Source organism: Canis lupus, chromosome 27 (genome assembly GCF_003254725.2).
Source record: "Canis lupus dingo isolate Sandy chromosome 27, ASM325472v2, whole genome shotgun sequence".
Lineage (NCBI taxonomy): Eukaryota > Metazoa > Chordata > Mammalia > Carnivora > Canidae > Canis > Canis lupus.
In genome coordinates, this window is record NC_064269.1 from 17,045,768 (window position 1) to 17,063,020 (window position 17,253).

Genomic DNA, 17,253 nt, shown 5'->3' on the forward strand with positions numbered 1-17,253 from the left:
ATTAAATAAGGAGTGCATAGCACTACTTTTCCACACTGTTTGGTCACATATTTATAAATGTGACAATAAAGGAAATATCACTAGAATGTTACTCTCTACAAATTTATGGCAATAGGAGCAAATATATCCTAAATGCTGCTTTATGCTTTTTTGTGCAATTGTTTATTTACATAGGCTTTTCTGTCAGGTCAGACAAATTTTACTTGGAATTTTACAAGAAATAATGGATCATTAGGTTAAGACAATAGATTTGGGTCACGGCCAAGGAATATAAACTTAAGTTGATTTGTGTATACTTCCTTTTTTTTTTAAGATTTTATTTATTTATTCATGAGAGACGCAGAGAGAGAGACACAGACACAGGCAGAGGGAGAAGCAGGCTCCATGCAGGGAGCCCAACATGGAACTCGATCCGGGGTCTCCAGGATCATGCCCTGGGTGGAAGGCAAGCACTAAACCACTGAGCCACCCAGGGATCCCCGATTTGTGTATACTTCTAATAAGACAAAAACTTGAGGTTGTTACCCAGAATGCACAGTTATGTAAATTATTTCTGAGATAAAAATTATTTGCTCTTCAAAAATAGAAATTATTTATTTTCCAAGAAATTATTTCCTGTTTAAACACAAATGAATAATAATGAATTAAAATAAGTGGCAGATAAGTAAAATAAGAAGATTCCTGTGTTGTTTTCTTTTGCTTTATGTGTAAAAATAAACCTTTCTGACAATAATATCTCTCTTGTAAGTATACCAGGTATATATCTGAAACCTTATCACACAGATCAGAGTAACAATTCCCTGACTTTATGAAAGTAAACAAAACAAAAACTAGTGAGACAATCCTCTATTATGAATCAGAAAATTGTTTCACAGACCAGGAATGAGGAAGACTGTTTTTCTTCAAGTTCTTATTTTTTATTGTCTTCAAGAGTCCTTCCTATCTATCTGTTCATCCATCTGTCTATCTATCCATCTATCTATATTCCAGGTTTACTGAGATATAATTGACCTGGGTTCTTACTATTTATATCACCAGGTCAACTAGCCCACTCCTAATGATCCTGGGATGAAAGTCGTTTTTGTTTCTCTTGTCCAACAGTAAGAGGTAGATCTCTGAGGACCTTGGCCTTCTAAGTATGAAACAAAATCCAGAAGAGATCTTTTTAAATGACAAACTTTATTACTAAAAAAAACTATTCATGGCATAAGTCAAGAATTTATTAACAAAGTCAAAAGACAAATGAGAAATACCTATCCAATAAGAATCCCTGGAAACACATAAGATCATTCATTACAGTGATTGGGATGTAATATCATTGAGAAAGGACTAGAATGCAATTGTACCCAACATTGCTAAAATATCAACTTTACACTACCCAAAGAAATTTTGTAGTAAAAGCAAATGTTAGAGGAGATAATGAAATGATACTAAGAGAGCAAGGTTTTGGCACTGATTACCGAATTACTATTTTGAGTCCAAAGAAATTGACTATAGTGGACACATATACTCTGATTGTGCGATAGTTCTGACTCCTGAAGGATAAAGTTGGTTTACTCTACTCATCATAGTTTGGATCAAGAATTTCACAGTTTGGATAAACAATATATTTCCCATTGCTCTACTTCTATTCTCCCCTAAAGAAACTGATTGTATAAATGCTTCCCAGTCACCTAAACAGAGGACATGAAAAAATACATAATTTCCACTATAAATTTTTCTGATAGATGTCCTGGCTTATAAATAGAAAGTTTCTTCTGAGTTTAGTTATCAGAGTATTGATCAGAATCTGATCAATTCTGGGTTTATTAACAATTTTAAATTTCACATCTGTGAGCTGAGAACCAGACTGCACATTGATGGCTTTTTTTTTTAAGATTTTATTTATTTAGTCATGAGAGACACACAGAGAAAGAGAGAGAGAAAGAGAGAGAGAGAGAGAGAGAGACAGGCAGAGGGAGGAGCAGGCTCCATGAGGGAGCCCTACGTGGGACTCAATCCCAGGTCTCCAGGATCACTCCCTGGACTGAAGGCAGCGCTAAACCGCTGGGCCAACAGGGCTGCCCTCAGGTAGCTTTTCTTGCATTACAAATCACCCCCAAAATTAGTAACCTAAAACCTAAAACTTATTTTTCATAATTTCTGTGGATTGCAGTTTGTCATCTGGGTGGTTCTTCTGCTGACTTTTCCTGGAATCACTCATGTGACTACAGTAATCTCTCCAAGAAAGTCTCATTCATGCACCTGACACAAGTGCTGGCTGTCATCTGACATTCCTAGTTTATGGCCTTATGTTCCAGAGCTTAGATTGAATTTATTTACATGGTAGTCTCAGGGCAGCGTTCTAAGAGAGCAAGAGCAAAAAGCACAAGACCTTTGGAGGTTAAAATTCAAAAATCTGTAATACTGTTTCTACATTTTATAAAGCAAAGTAAGTCATTAGTCCAGTCCTAGATTCAAGAGGTAGGCATGACGGTTAATTTCATGTGTCCACTCAACAGGCATAGCTGGTAAAACATTATTAACATTTGAATCAGTAAACTGAATAAAGAAAATCACTCTCACCAGTGTGAGTGGGCATCTTCCAGTTCTTCAAGGGCCTGAATAGAACAAAAAGGAGGGACAAATTCACTCTGTCTGCTTGAGGGGAGACATCCATTTTTTCCTGCTCTCAGACACTGGAAGTCCTGGTTCTCAGGGGTTCAGACTCAGTTCAAGACTCATACCATTGGTCCCCTGGGTCTCAGCAATTCAGACTTGGACTAACTTATACCACTGGCTTTCTTAGTTCTTCAGGTTACAGATGGCAGACCATGGGACCCGTTGGCCTCTGTGATCACATAAGTCAATTTCTCTTATCTAAATATCTAGATATATTTCTATATCTGTCTTACTGGTTCTGTTTTTCTGGAGATCTCTGACTTATACAATGGGGGAACAGTCTCCACCCCTTTTCAGGGGAAGCTACAAGTAAATCTGTACTATATGTCATCCTCTACTATTTCTAACATAAATTCATCAGTAATCCCAATGATGTCCTTTATAGAAATTATTATTGTAGATAATACCAATTATTTCATAAAGTTGTGAAGATTAAAATAACATATATACTTAAAGTGATTATCATTTATTTATTTTAACTAGTTTTTACTGGAGTTCTATAATTTTTATTAGTGTTCTAGAAATATATAAGTAAAACAATATCCTTGCCTTAAAAGAGATCATAGTCTAATCTACAACAGATGTTAGCAAACCTTTTCTGTAAAGGACCAGAGTATAAATATTTTAGGAGCCATACAAGAAATACATAAATGAATGGGTGTTGCTGTGTTCTAATAAGCTTTACTTACAAGATATGTTGTAGGCTAGACTTGGCCCATGGGCCATTGCTTGCTGATCTCTATTCTATAGGAAACAGATCAACAAATAAATAGAATTACAAGTTTCCATAAGTGTTATGAAGGAAAAATTCAGATATTGCAAGATTATATAACACTGACCTCATCTTGTCTAGAATGTCAGGGAGAATAATGCTGAGGAAATAACATGTATGCTAAGACCTGGAAAATAGATAGCCGGTAACTAAATATACTGTGGTAGGGAGATTTCCAGGCAAAGCAAATAGGATATGCTAAGGTACTAAGGAATAAAGTTGCAATGTATTTTTTAAGAGCTCAAATAAAGCCAATGTGACCAGAGGGCAAAAACATAAATAATGTGAAAGCCTTTAACAAATGTTTATTAACTTCTTACTACATACCATGCATTGTTCTAGCTAAAAGGAATATATTGGTAATTAAGACTGACATTTGGGATAGAGGTGGATAATAAACTCACAAATAAATAGTTACATATTTAATATGTAACTGTATGTATGTATATGCATGTATAAATGAGTGTAGTAATATATTTTGTTAAGTGTTAAGAAGAAAGTAAATATTTTCTTCTGTGATATAAAACAGGATAAGGGCACTTTAGATTCATGGTTGGAGAAGACTTTTTGAGGAAGTGACACCTGATCTGAGATTTGAACACTGAAAAAAGGCCAAACACAGAAAAGCAGGAAGAATAATGTTAAAAGTGTGAAAACAACAAAAGTAGATGAGACAATAAAGAGCCAGTATTGAGGATAGAACCCTAAGGGAGCCAAAGTGAAAATGCTTTAAAATAAGATTGAAGAGGTAGGCATAGCTCAGACCATGTAGCCCTGAAGCCTTTGGTGAAAATTTTAGATTTTATTTGAAATGCATTGAAAATCCATTGCAAAGTGTTATTGAAGGGAGTTACATTACATTTATACCTTGAAATGATTTTTCTGGGCTTAGTGTGGTGAATGCAATAGAGAAAACCAAGATCAATAAGCAGAAAGGCAAGTTAGATGCTATTTGCACTAATCAAGGTAAGAGCCTACAAAGCATCTATGAGAGGGTGGCAATAGTATAGATGGAAGGAAATGAACAGATTAGAGAAATATTTAAAAGTCAAAATTGATTGGATTTGGTGGTTGATTGGATCTGAGCATTAAATGAGGAAGATGATCCCTAAGCTTCTGAAAGGAGATGTTGGGTGAACGGTGGTGCCATTCACTGGGACATCCCAGTGGAAATTTTGGTAAATATGTAGTTGAAAACAGGAGCTCAGAAGAGATTATGAAACTGGGGATGCACTTGTCCACTGATGGTCACTGAAGCCACAGATGTAGATAGTAACACTTGGGAAGAAAGCATGAAGTAAGAAGGGAAGCCAGCCTAAGACTGATTCTTGAGAACTTGGACATTTAAAGATGGTAGAAGGGGACAAACTGATCAAGGAAGCTAGGAAGAAATGAATGTAGTGTAGGTGAAAAACCAGGAAGCATACTATCACAGAATGCTGCTGAGAGAACAAAAATGAGAAGTGAAAAACAGCCACTGGATTTAAAGACAAGGAGGTCACCAATAACCTCGGTAAGAGTTATTTTATCAGAGAGGACAGAGCCAGATCACAGTGGTGACAGGCAGTGTAGACGACTTTGAGAAATGTAGATATAAAAGGAATAGACATAGGCCACAGACTAATCTCTCAGTAGATAATAGTTTTTGTTACTACTATTTTATTGTCATTTAATAAATGCTATAGGTAATTGAGAGTTTTCACTTGAGTATCCAATTTGCTTGCTTAGCCCACATTAATTTTTAATTTTGCCTTTTAAAATACACAATACATCCAAATGGTTCCAAATTCAAAAGGAACAAACTGTACAGTGAAATGTTTACTTCTCATCCTGTTCCTCAACCCCCAATTTCTTTCCCAGAGGAACCAATGTTATGAGTTTAGCTGTCTCATCCTTTTTAACAACTGGATGGTAAGTACCTAATTATACATGTTACCGTACTTTATTCAACCAGTATGCTAGCAATGGATACTTAGCTTGTTTAAAGTCTTTTCCTATTACAAACAATAAAACAATGGATAATCTTGTATGTGTAATTTCACATATGAGTGAGTATCTTAGGTCTGTCTCTCTAGGAGCAGAGATTCTGGTGGAGGCTCTCATGCAAGTGTTTTATTAGGAGAACACTCTCAGGAGTAAACCTAGAAAAGTGAGAGAAGCAGGACAAGGAAGCAGAAGTTAAGCAAGAATGTGGTTTCAGAGGAAGACTGGACTAAGTCTATTCCTATAGGAAGCTGGAAAGCATAAATTGCAAGCAACTTTTACCTGCCCTTAGGCAAGGGACCAAAACATTTGCACCCTCACTGTAGGAGTGCTGACAACACTGACTCCATCTTTGGCCGTTCATCGTGTTCATGTCTTCATGATGACCTCCCTCAGAGCTATGCGTTCCAGGCCTCCTGGAGGTTAACGTGTATGTCCTGATGAGAACACAGGAAAGTGTGCTCTGATCTTCCCTAAATAGGTGCACAGAAGATGCCATTTTAGATAACTACTAGAGATGACTGGCCCAATAGAAGTCACCACTTTAGATAACTACCCTTTGACCTCACCACAATGATCCCTTCACTCTAAAAAAAACCCACAGGTTAAGGTCCAAACTGGGCAGAGAATAGCTGTGTAGTGCCTGGATCCTTGCAGGCCTGATCTCCTCCATCAGTAAGTCACTGTGAATAATATACTCTATACATAGCATGGAGTGGCTTGCTTTGTTTTTCAGTCTCAAAGTACCTTCTCTGTCTGGAGAATAAGTTAGTGTCCCTCCCTCTACCTTCTAACACCCAAATAGTCACTGGCTACTCCAGGATGGGTGTGAGGGTGGGGAGATATGAGAGAAACTCTTTAAAGTTCACGTGGTTCTAATCATCCAAAGGGAATCCTCTGGGGTTGTAGGTGGGAGCCATTCCCAGCAGCTCCCACTGCTGCCAGGGAGGAGTGGTGGAGGAAACAGGCACACCAAAATGGTAGCAGGGAAGCCTGGGGGCACGACAGATTCTACAGTATAACTGTAGGGTAAATTCCTAGAGGTAAAATGACTGTATGGGGCTAACATTGCTAGTTGCCTACTCAAACAAGATCCACCCCAACCCTGCCCAACTCTTCTCCCTAATAGAGCACTGATTTCATTCGAAGTAGCTCTGTGCCCAATTCAAAAAATACTTCCCCATCCTCCTTGGCATTGGGGCTGGTTGTGACAGTTTTTGAAATAAGATGAATGTAGTAGTTTCTGAGAAAGTGTCCCGTACAGAACTCACTGTGAGTCATCTCACAGAACTCACTCTTTTCTGAATAAAATGACAAAGCTTATTTTGTCCTCTTCGCCCTTTACTTCTCATCCTTCTTTCTGCTAGGAATGTACAGAAATGTGTCTATAGATGCTGCAGCAACCCTCTTGTGACCATGAGACAGAAAGTAGGAAAATGGAGACCTACGCATGAAAGTGGGGGAAGTTAATACGAGCCATGAATAATAATAATGTCTTCTTGTACCCAGGCCCTAGTGTAGTAGCATTAGTAATAATCATTATACCAACTGACATTCATTTATATGGTATTTTCCAAGTCACAAGTGTGCTTTCACAAAATTCACCTCACCCTCATTCTTTCTTTCAATGCTTCCGCCTCTGTGTGATAGGTATCAGTACCCTGGGGGTACTCCAGTTATCTCCTACAATATTAAGAGCACATAACTCACCAATGGCTAATTTTGAGTTAGTTTGCTCTCCTTCTAGCACCTAGAAGTATGGAACTTTTTAATTTGAAGACAGGACAAAAGTAATCTTGTGGCATAGAGTATTTTGAAAAGCATCCCATACCCCAAAAGTGATAGAGTGGAGTCCCACAAGAGCACCAAAGATCAAAGGAAAGATGTGCTAAATGCGAGAGAAAGAGTGCAGAAAGCATGCCCATACATTACACAACACAAATTTTGCCCATTCTGAAATTTTGCACTGTAGTCTGTGGGAAAATTAATTTTCCCTGTATTCCTGTGTTCCTGCAGGACACTGATCTACTATGAAGATGAGAATGTTTGTTTACTGCCTTGCTTATAAAACTTATCTTACCTGGAGTCAAAGCGTTACATTCCAGGACAAGGAACTTTCCCTCCTTCCCTAAAGATGCCTAAGGAAGGATTTGGGGAACTATCTGACTGTGTGTTTACACATCAAAAGAACAGAAAATCCAGGTTCTGATTTCAAAGAGGCTGGTTTTATCTTCCCTCAGAGATAATTTAGATAGTTGAGCTTCCAAAGGGTAACAATCCAAGATTCTTCCCTTTCTGTTCCTAAGGAGAATTAGTTTACATTAGAGGCACACTTTTCTCCCTCCTTCAAGAAAGGGAAAGAAGAATGGTTATTCCTCCCTATGTCAACTCCCAAAGGCCCTCTCCCATAGGGTGATCCCTCCCTACATGAAGGCCTCCCCACCTTATTCCCATTGAGTCTCCCTGTGTGGGGCTTGAAGCCTGAGAGACAACACAACTGTGTTAGACCGGGTGTTATTGCTGTGAGTAAATAAAGCTCTGATCTCTCATCCAGACCAGGTGTTTTTGCTAGTACCAACCTTCCTCCCCCTACCTACCTATCTCTATGCAAGCAAGGTAGCATCTAAGACCCATCTCAATTTCTATCTTGACATAATCTTCCTTTAAGTAATTAGTGAATTACTCTCTTTAACAATGATTCAATCAACACTGAGTTTCTAATATGTATACAATATCACTTATGCATTTTCCTGCCTAAAATGGGGGAAATCTAAACATTGGGAAAAAAATCTTAAATGGTGAGCATTCTAAAAACATATTGGCCTGTGTGCTTCAAAATGTCAATGTCAAAAAAAAAAGGTCAATGTCAAAGAAGACAAAGTCTGAGGAACTGGTCCAGATTAAAGGAGGCTAAAGGGACATAGGAACAGAATGAAAAGTATGAAGGAAGAGGAGTGTTACAGAGGGCATTATTGGAACAATTGGCAACATTTGCACATGGACTGTATATTAATAATAACAGTGTATCAATATTAATGTTCCTGAATTTGGTAACTATACTGTGGTTTCATAAGTCATTACCTTTTTCTTTCTTTTTTTTTTTTTTAAGATTTTATTTATTTATTCATGAGAGACACAGAGAGAGAGGCAGAGACACAGGCAGAGGGAGAAGCAGGTTCCCTGAGAGGAGCCTGATATGGGACTCCATCCCAGGACCCTGGGACCATGACCTGAGCCGAAGGCAGACTCTCAACCACTGAGCCACTCAGGTGCCCCTTTTTCTTAAGGATAGATCCTGAATTATTTAGGTGTGATAGGTCATGATATCTATAACAGTTTCAAAGAGAGAAAGGGGAAAAAAAATTCAAATCTGGAAAAATGTTTACTGAACATTTTTGATCTAGGTGAAGGGAGTTCCAGAGTTCATGGTACTATTCTTATAACTTTTCTTTAATTTAAAATTTTGTTTTTGAAATAGGTAAGAGGAAATGTAGTCCTGACAAGAGAGTCTAATATGTGGCAGGCTCTAAGCCAACCTATATAGCCCCAGAAATAGAGTAATGGATGTGATATATTCCCAGGCCTCAAAAATCTGGCAGCTTCTAGTGAAGGAGATAAACAAGGAAATTGATCTCATGTGATAAAATTAAAAAGCATATTGTTTATGTTTATGTATGCTTATGACTATTTCTTCACATGACTTATGTAACACCCATCTTTCTTGAATCCCCCTCTTGTCACCCTGGCTACTGCTTCTCAGTATCCTCTGCTAATTCCTTTACATCTCACAGAACTCACTCTTTGGACTTCTTCCCTTCTCCGGCTACCCTTGCCCCTCAGGTGGACTTAATTAATTATATGGCTTTAAAGATAGAAGCTGATAACTCCCCAATTTTTTTTTTACATTTTTTAATTTATTTTTTTAATTAATTAATTAATTAATTAATTAATTTATTTATTTATTTAGACAGAGAGAGAGAGAAAGGCAGAGACACAGGCAGAGGGAGAAGCAGGCTCAATGCAGGGAGCCCGACGTGGGACTCGATCCAGGGTCCCCAGGATCACGCCCTGGGCTGCAGGCGGCGCTAAACCGCTGCGCCACCGGGGCTGCCTTACATTTTTTAATTTAAATTCAATTTGCCAACATATAGTATAACAGCCAGTTATACTATATGGCACCTCATCCCATCAGGTGCTCTCATTGCCCATCCCCCAGTTACCCTATCCCTTCCCCCACCTCCCCTTCCACACCCCTTTGTTTCCCAGAGTTAGGAGTCTCTCATGGTTTGTCTCCCTCTCTAATTTTTCCCACTCAGTTCTCCTCCTTTCCCTTATAATCCCTTTCACTCTTTCTTATATTCCACGTATGAGAGAAACCATATGATGATTGTCCTTTTCTGATTGACTTATTTCACTCAGCATAATATCCTCCAGTTCCATCCATGTCAAAGCAAATGGTGGGTATTTGTGTCTTCTGATGGCTAATAATCCATTGTATATAAATACCACATCTTCTTTACCCATTTATCTGTCAAAGGACATCATGGCTCCTTCCGCAGTTTGGTTATTATGGACATTGCTGCTATGAACATTGGGGTGCAGGTGTCATGGTGTTTCAGAGCAGAACTCAATGAAATAGAGACCAGAAGAACTGTAGAACAGATCAACAAAACCAGGAACTGGTTCTTTGAAACAATTAATAAGATAGATAAACCCTTAGCCAGCCTTATTAAAAAGAAAAGAGAAAAGACTCAAATTAATAAAATTACGGATGAAAGAGAAGAGACCACAACCAATATCAAGGAAAAACAAACGATTTTAAAAATGTATTATGAGCAACTATATGCCAACAAATTAGGCAATCAAGAAGAAATGGATGCATTTCTGGAAACTCACAAATTACCAAAACTGGAAAGGAAGAAATAAAAAACCTGAAGAGGACAATAACCAGTGAGGAAATTGAATCAATCAAAAACCTCCCAGGACACAAAAGTCCAGGGCCAGATGGCTTCCCAGGGGAATTCTATCAAACATTTAAAGAAGAAATAATACCTATTCTACTAAAGCTGTTTTGAAGGATAGAAAGGGATGGAATACTTCCAAACTCATTTTTTTGAGGCCTGCATTACCTTGATCTCAAAACCAGACAAAGACCCCACCAAAAAGATTTATAGACCAAACTCCCTGATGAACACAGATGCAAAAATTCTCACCAAGATACTAGCCAATAGAATCCAACAGTACATTAAGAAGATTATTCACCATGACCAACTGGGATTTATCCCCAGGATGCAAGGGTGGTTCAACACTCGTAAAACAATCAATGTGATAGATCACTTCAATAAGAGAAAAAACAAGGACCATATGATCTTCTCAATAGATGCAGAGAAAGCATTTGACAAAATACAGCATCCATTCCTGATTAAAACTCTTCAGAGTGTAGGGATAGAGGGAACATTCCTCAGCATCTTAAAAGCCATCAACGAAAAGCCCACAGCAAATATTCTCAATGGGGAAACACTAGGAGCCTTTCCCCTAAGATCAGGAACATTACAGGGATGTCCACTCTCACCATTGCTATTCAACATAGTACTAGAAGTCCTAGCCTCAGCAATCAGACAACAAAAAGAAATAAAAGGCATTCAGATTGGCAAAGAAGAAGTCAAACTCTCCCTCTTCACAGATGACATGATACTGTACATAGAAAACTCAAAAGACTCCACCCCAAGATTGCTAGAACTCATACAGCAATTCAGCAAGGTGGCAGGACCAAATTTTTTTTTTAAGATTTTATTTATTTATTCATGAGAGACACAAAGAGAGAGGCAGAGACATAGGCAGAGGCAGAGGCAGAAGCAGGCTCCCTTTGGGGAGCCCAATGCAGGACAGTCCTAGGACCCTGGGATCATGACCTGAGCCAAAGGAAGACGCCCAACTGCTGAGCCTCCCAGGTGCCCCTCTCCAGCCTCAGCCTCTCTTCCAAACTCCTGCCTATTCCACATTCCTACCTGGATGTCAAATAGTGATCAAAAACTCAACTTCTCTAAAAACAAACTCCTAATCTCCTTTCAACCTTACCCTTCTGGGAAAATATTTTCAAATTATATATCTGACAAAGGACTTGACTCCAGGGTCAGCCTGGCTGGCTCAGTGGTTTAGCGCCACATTCAGCCCAGGGTGTGATCCTGGGGAGCTGGGATCAAGTCCCATGTTGGACTCCCCGCATAGAGCCTGCTTCCCCTTCTCCCTAAATATTGTAAAATCTTTAAAAAAAAAAAAAAAAAAGGACTTGACTCCAGCATATGGAAAGAACTCCCAAAATGCAGAAGAACATAAACAGTCTTATTTTTTAAATGTTAAAAGATTTAAATAATCACTTTACCAAAAAAGATGTACAGATGGCAAATAAGCATATGAAGTGATGTTCAACATCACTAGTCATAAGGAAATGCAAAACTACAATGAAAATGAAATGCTACATACCTCTTAGCAACACACACACAATTGACAATACCAAGAGCTGGTGAGAACTCACAGTAACTGGAATTCTTTTTTTTTTTTTTAAGATTATTTATTTATTTATTCATGAGAGACACACAGAGAGAGGCAAAGACACAGGCAGAGGGAGAAGCAGGCTCCTTGCAGGGAGCCCAGTGTGGGACTTAATCCCGGGACTCCAGAATCACACCCTGAGCCAAAGGCAGGCGCTCAACGGAAGAGCCACCCAGGCATCCCAGTAACTGGAATTCTTTTTTTTTTTTTTTTTTTTAGTAACTGGAATTCTTATACATTGCTGGTGAGAAGGCAGACTAGGACAACCAATTTGGGAAACTCTTTGGCAGTTTCTTTTAAAGTTAAACATATACTTAGCATATTTATCTAAAGGTAATGAAAATCTATGTTCACACAAAAAAACTGTATGTGAATGTTTAAAGCAGCTTTATTCATAATCATCAAAACCATCAAAAACAACCCAAACAGCCCTCAACTGGAAAAAAAAAAAATCCTACCCTCCCTATAGCATTACCCAGCTTAGTAAAGAAAAAATTCTATTCTAGGGATCCCCAGGTGGCTCAGCGGTTTAGCGGCTTGCAGCCTGGGGTGTGATCCTGGAGACCCGGGATCGAGTCCCACATCGGGCTACTTGGGTGGAGCCTGCTTCTCCCTCTGCCTGGGTCTCTGTGTCTCTCATGAATAAATAAACAAAATCTTAAAAAAAAAAAAAAAAAAAAGAAGAAAAGAAAAAATTCTATTCTATGTCTAGAGCAAACATCTTGGAGTCATATTTGATGTCTTTCTCTCAAACTCTACATGAATCCTTTAACAAATTATATTAGTTTTAAATTGTAAATGTAATATATCCATAACTGACCATCTCATAGTACATCACTGCTACCACTGTTTCAAACCATCATCATTTCTTGCCCAGATTATTGCAATAACTTTCTAGTTAATCTCTACACTTCTCTGTATCTGTTCTTCATACTATTAAAAATGCAACCCGGATCATGTCAGATTTTGGCTCAAAGCCTGCAATGAAGTCCTAACTCACTTATGATTTTACAACCAACACCTAACTCTAGCCTCCCTGGCCTCGTCTCCTTTTATCTTCCCATTGGTCCCTCAACTCCAGCTACACTGGCTTCCTTTTTTTTTCCTGAATGGAAGCATGCTTCTACCTCAGGACCTTTGTACTTCTTTTTCTTTTTTTTTTTTTCTCAAATTGTTATTTAAATTCTAGGTAGTGAATATACAGGGCAATATTGGTTTCAGGAGTGGAATTCAGTGATTTATCACTTACAAACAACACCAAGTGCTCAGCATAACAATGCACTTGCTTTTCCTTCTGTTTGGAATACTTTTTCATCACATAACCATATGGCTTCCTCCCTTACTTCCTTCAGGTCTCTATTTAGATGTCACTTTCATGGTGAAGCTTTCCCTGACCACCCTATATACTATTTTGTATTTCTGCCACCCTTCCCCAGGACTGCCTCACCCGCCTTGCTCTTATTTTTCTCCATAACACCTATTACTATTTGATATATTATCTATTTATTTGTTGGGTTTTTTGTGTTCCCCAATTAAATGTAAACTCCCTGAAAGCAAAAACTGAGTTTTCACCCTGTATTATCTCTATACCTAAATCAATGCCTGTCATATACTAGGTGCTTAATAAACCTTTGTTAAAAACATGAATGAATGAATCATAATAGAATGTAAGAAATACACGTAGATAATACTATCTCCATAGAATTATTATATGTGCTGCCAAGCGAGCACAGAATCTCCATAGAATTATAAAAAATAATTACATTTGGTTAAAAGCTTTGGAAAATGGTGAACAGGGTCCTATAGATACGGGTATTTTGAGGATTTTCAGTTCTATGGGAAAATTATCCTGGTCGTCAATAAAGAGGAATGAAGTTGCATAGCTGGCTCTCAGATAAGAGATAAGAGAATGAAGACCAAATTGTGCTTCAGACTTGAGACTACCAGACCTTACTTACCAAGTAAGTCAAGAGCACATTGGAAACTGGCCAAGGAAATGGGTAAAGGGCTCCACAACACAGGACTCCCCAGGCATGCACTGGTTACCAAGCAGATGCGCCACCTCCTGAGGATAATATTATAATGAGAAATGAAGTAAATCGTCAATAAGAGGTTAGTCTAAATAGTGCCACCTTGGAGGAAGATCTGGGGGAGATGTAACAGTCGATTAAAGGTAAGATAACCTGAACACAGATTTTAGATTGTAAATAAAATATAAGCCAAGACTTGGGCTTAAGAACTCCATGGGTACTAAGTATCTGTGAACCTTTCTGTGATTGGATTAGTGATTGGGGTTTGTGTTTATAAATTTGATGTCTGATTCAACAACATTGATTCATTGTATACTTCAATAAAAACAGAGTTGTTTTTTGTTTTTGGGTTTTTTCTGTGGTGAAACAGAACTCCCTCTCTAGGTAGTTTACGTACCCTGGCAAGGAAGGAATGCCTATGGACTCTTACTGCTTTGTTTGCTTTCTATGCCTCTTACTATAGTAAGAGCAAATAAACTAGGCAAAGAGAGTATCAAAGAGAAGAGCAACATAAATCAATATTTAATATACAGTGGAGTGAACTAGGCTTCTTGTGGTGATTGTTTCCCAACATACATAAATATCAAATCATTCTGTTGTACACTTGAAACTAATATAATATGTCAATTATACCTCTACAAAAATTATATATTCATACACATATGTATTCACACACAGTTTTCATGGTGCAGGTCAGCAATATTAGTAATAATTAGTGATAATCATTATTAAAATGTTATATTTATATGGTACTTTACATTCAAGTGTGCATTATACTCTCATTTCATTCTCACTACTGCCCCCTTCAGTTAGGTGTTAACACTCCCATTTACAGTTCAAGCAGTTAAGAGAACTTCATCATTCAGCTGTGACCTACACCTAGAATGAAGATAGTCCTATTTATGCCTATTGTCCTAGAATAATTATTAAGAACACTCTTTTTCCAAAGTCTCCTAGTCGGAAATAAATTTTATGGTCACTCTACCAAAAGCCTATTTCTTTCATTCACACAATTTCATTATCACTTTGTTTCTTCCATTTATAGCACCTCGTGGTGGTTATAACAGCCTAAAGAGCTGTCTTCTGACCATGAAATCACTTCTCTAAGAAAGGGCATTTTAGTTTGCAAACAAACTCAGCCAGTAACTTTTAAAATGGAAAATTATCAATATAGTATAGCAGTTAAATGATCAGGGTCTCAATCTTAGCTCTACTACTTCCTAGCCATGTGGCTTTGGGGAAATTAATGTGGAAAAAAATCAGCCAGAACACCATTAGCATAAGACTTTATTTTAGGGGCACCAGGGTGGCTCAGTGGTTGAGCATCTGCCTTCGGCTCAGGGCGTGATCCCGGGGTGCTGAGATAGATGCCACATTGTATCTGCCTATGTCTCTGCCTCTTTCTCTGTGTCTCTCATGAAAAAATAAAAAATAAAAAAATTTTTTTAAAAAAAAACCTTATTTTAAAATGTTGGTCCTGGGTGCCTGAGCGGTTCAGTTGGTTAAGCATCTGCCTTCAGCTCCCATCATGATTCCAGGGTCCTTGGATCAGAGCCCTGCATCTGGCTCCCTGCTAAGGGGGAGCCTGCTTCTCCCTCTCCCTCTGCTCCTCCCCAATGCTTCTGCTCTCTCTCTCTCTCTCTCTCTCACTTGCTTGTGCTCTCTCTCTCCAATAAATAAATAAAATCTGGGATCCCTGGGTGGCGCAGCGGTTTGGCGCCTGCCTTTGGCCCAGGGCGCGATCCTGGAGACCCGGGATCGAATCCCACATCGGGCTCCCGGTGCATGGAGCCTGCTTCTCCCTCTGCCTGTGTCTCTGCCTCTCTCTCTCTCTGTGACTATCATGAATAAATAAATAAAAAATCTTTAAAAAAAAATAAAATAAAATTAAAAAAATAAATAAATAAATAAAATCTTTAAAATAAAATAAAATGTTGGTCCTGACATTTCATGTCAGACAATTTTCCAAAGAAAACATCCAGATGAAAAAAATTAAAAAAAAAAAAAAGAAAGAAAAAAGAAAACATCCAGATGGCCAACAGACACCTGAGAAGATGCTCAACATCACTCATCATCAGGGAAATACAAATCAAAACCACAATGAGATATCACCTCACACCTGTCAGAATGGCTAAAATTAACAACACAAGAAACAGGTGTTAGTGAGGATGTGGAGAAAGAGGAGACTCTTGCACTGTTGGTGGGAATGCAAACTGGTGCAGCCACTCTGGAGAACAAACAGTATAGAGGTTCCTCTGAAACTTAAAAATAGAACTATCCTATGACCCAGAAATTACAGTACTAAGTATTTATCCAAAGCATACAAAAATACTGATTCAAAGAGGTACATGCACCCTGATTTTTATAGCAGCATTATCAACAAGAGCCAAACTGTGGAGAGAGCCCAAATATCCATCGACTACTGAATGGATAAAGAAGATGTGGTATATCTATATTTATATATACATATATATATGATTGGATAAAGAAGATATAAATATATATAATGGAGTATCACTCAGCCATCAAAAAGAATGAAATCTTGCCATTTGCAATGACGTGGATAGAGCTAGAGTGTATTGTGCTAAATGAAATAAGTCAGAGAAAGACAGATATATGATCTCAGTCATATGTGAAATTTAAGAAAGAAAAAAGATGAACATATGGGAAGGGAGAGAGGGAAACAAACCACAGAGACTCTTAACAGAGAACAAACTGAGGGTTGATGAAGGGAGATGGAAGGAGAGATGGAATAGATGGGTGAAGGGAATCAAGGAGGGCACTTTTTGTGATGAGTCACTGAGTTCTACTCCAGAAACCAATATGCACTGTATGTTAACTAGTTAAAATTTAAATAAATAAATATTTAAAAAATAAAATGTTTGTCCTGAGAAGGCTCCTGAAGGAACTAGAAAACAGTTTGTCTTTAGGAAGGAAGGGTCAGGAACTTATAGGATTTTAGCTGGGATCAAGAAGGGGACTGTGGGCCAAAATTCAGTCAGTTCTGGGAATAGCTGGTCAGAAAAGCATCTAAGAATAGGAGGAAATTGTTATTGCAAATTAGTAGCCATTGTTTGGGCAATTTGAATTAATCAGAATGGATGGGAGTGACAGATCAGGATTAAAATCCTGTGCAAGGGGCAGCCCAGGTGGCTCAGCAGTTTAGTGCCTGCCTTTAGCCCAGGGCCTGATCCTGGAGTCCCAGGATCAAGTCCCACATGGGGCTCCCTGCATGGAGCCTGCTTCTCCCTCTGT

General features: G+C 38.3%; 1 long non-coding RNA gene across 7 annotated transcripts in view; it reads right to left on the minus strand.

Moving 5' to 3' along the window:
- The window catches only part of LOC112665588 (uncharacterized), a 119,551-nt gene that overhangs the window by 67,915 nt on the left and 34,383 nt on the right, over positions 1–17,253 (minus strand). For 2 of the 7 annotated variants that reach the window (XR_004809855.2, XR_003140481.3), the window contains exons 3-4: positions 13,927–14,033; positions 2,566–2,600 (exon numbers count right to left, since the gene is read on the minus strand). The exons of 1 other annotated variant lie outside the window; for it this stretch is intronic. This is a non-coding gene — a long non-coding RNA (uncharacterized LOC112665588). The remainder of the gene's footprint in view (positions 1–2,565; positions 2,601–13,926; positions 14,034–17,253) is intronic. 4 more of the 7 variants (XR_004809857.2, XR_003140482.3, XR_004809858.2 and 1 more) reach the window with 2 other exon arrangements.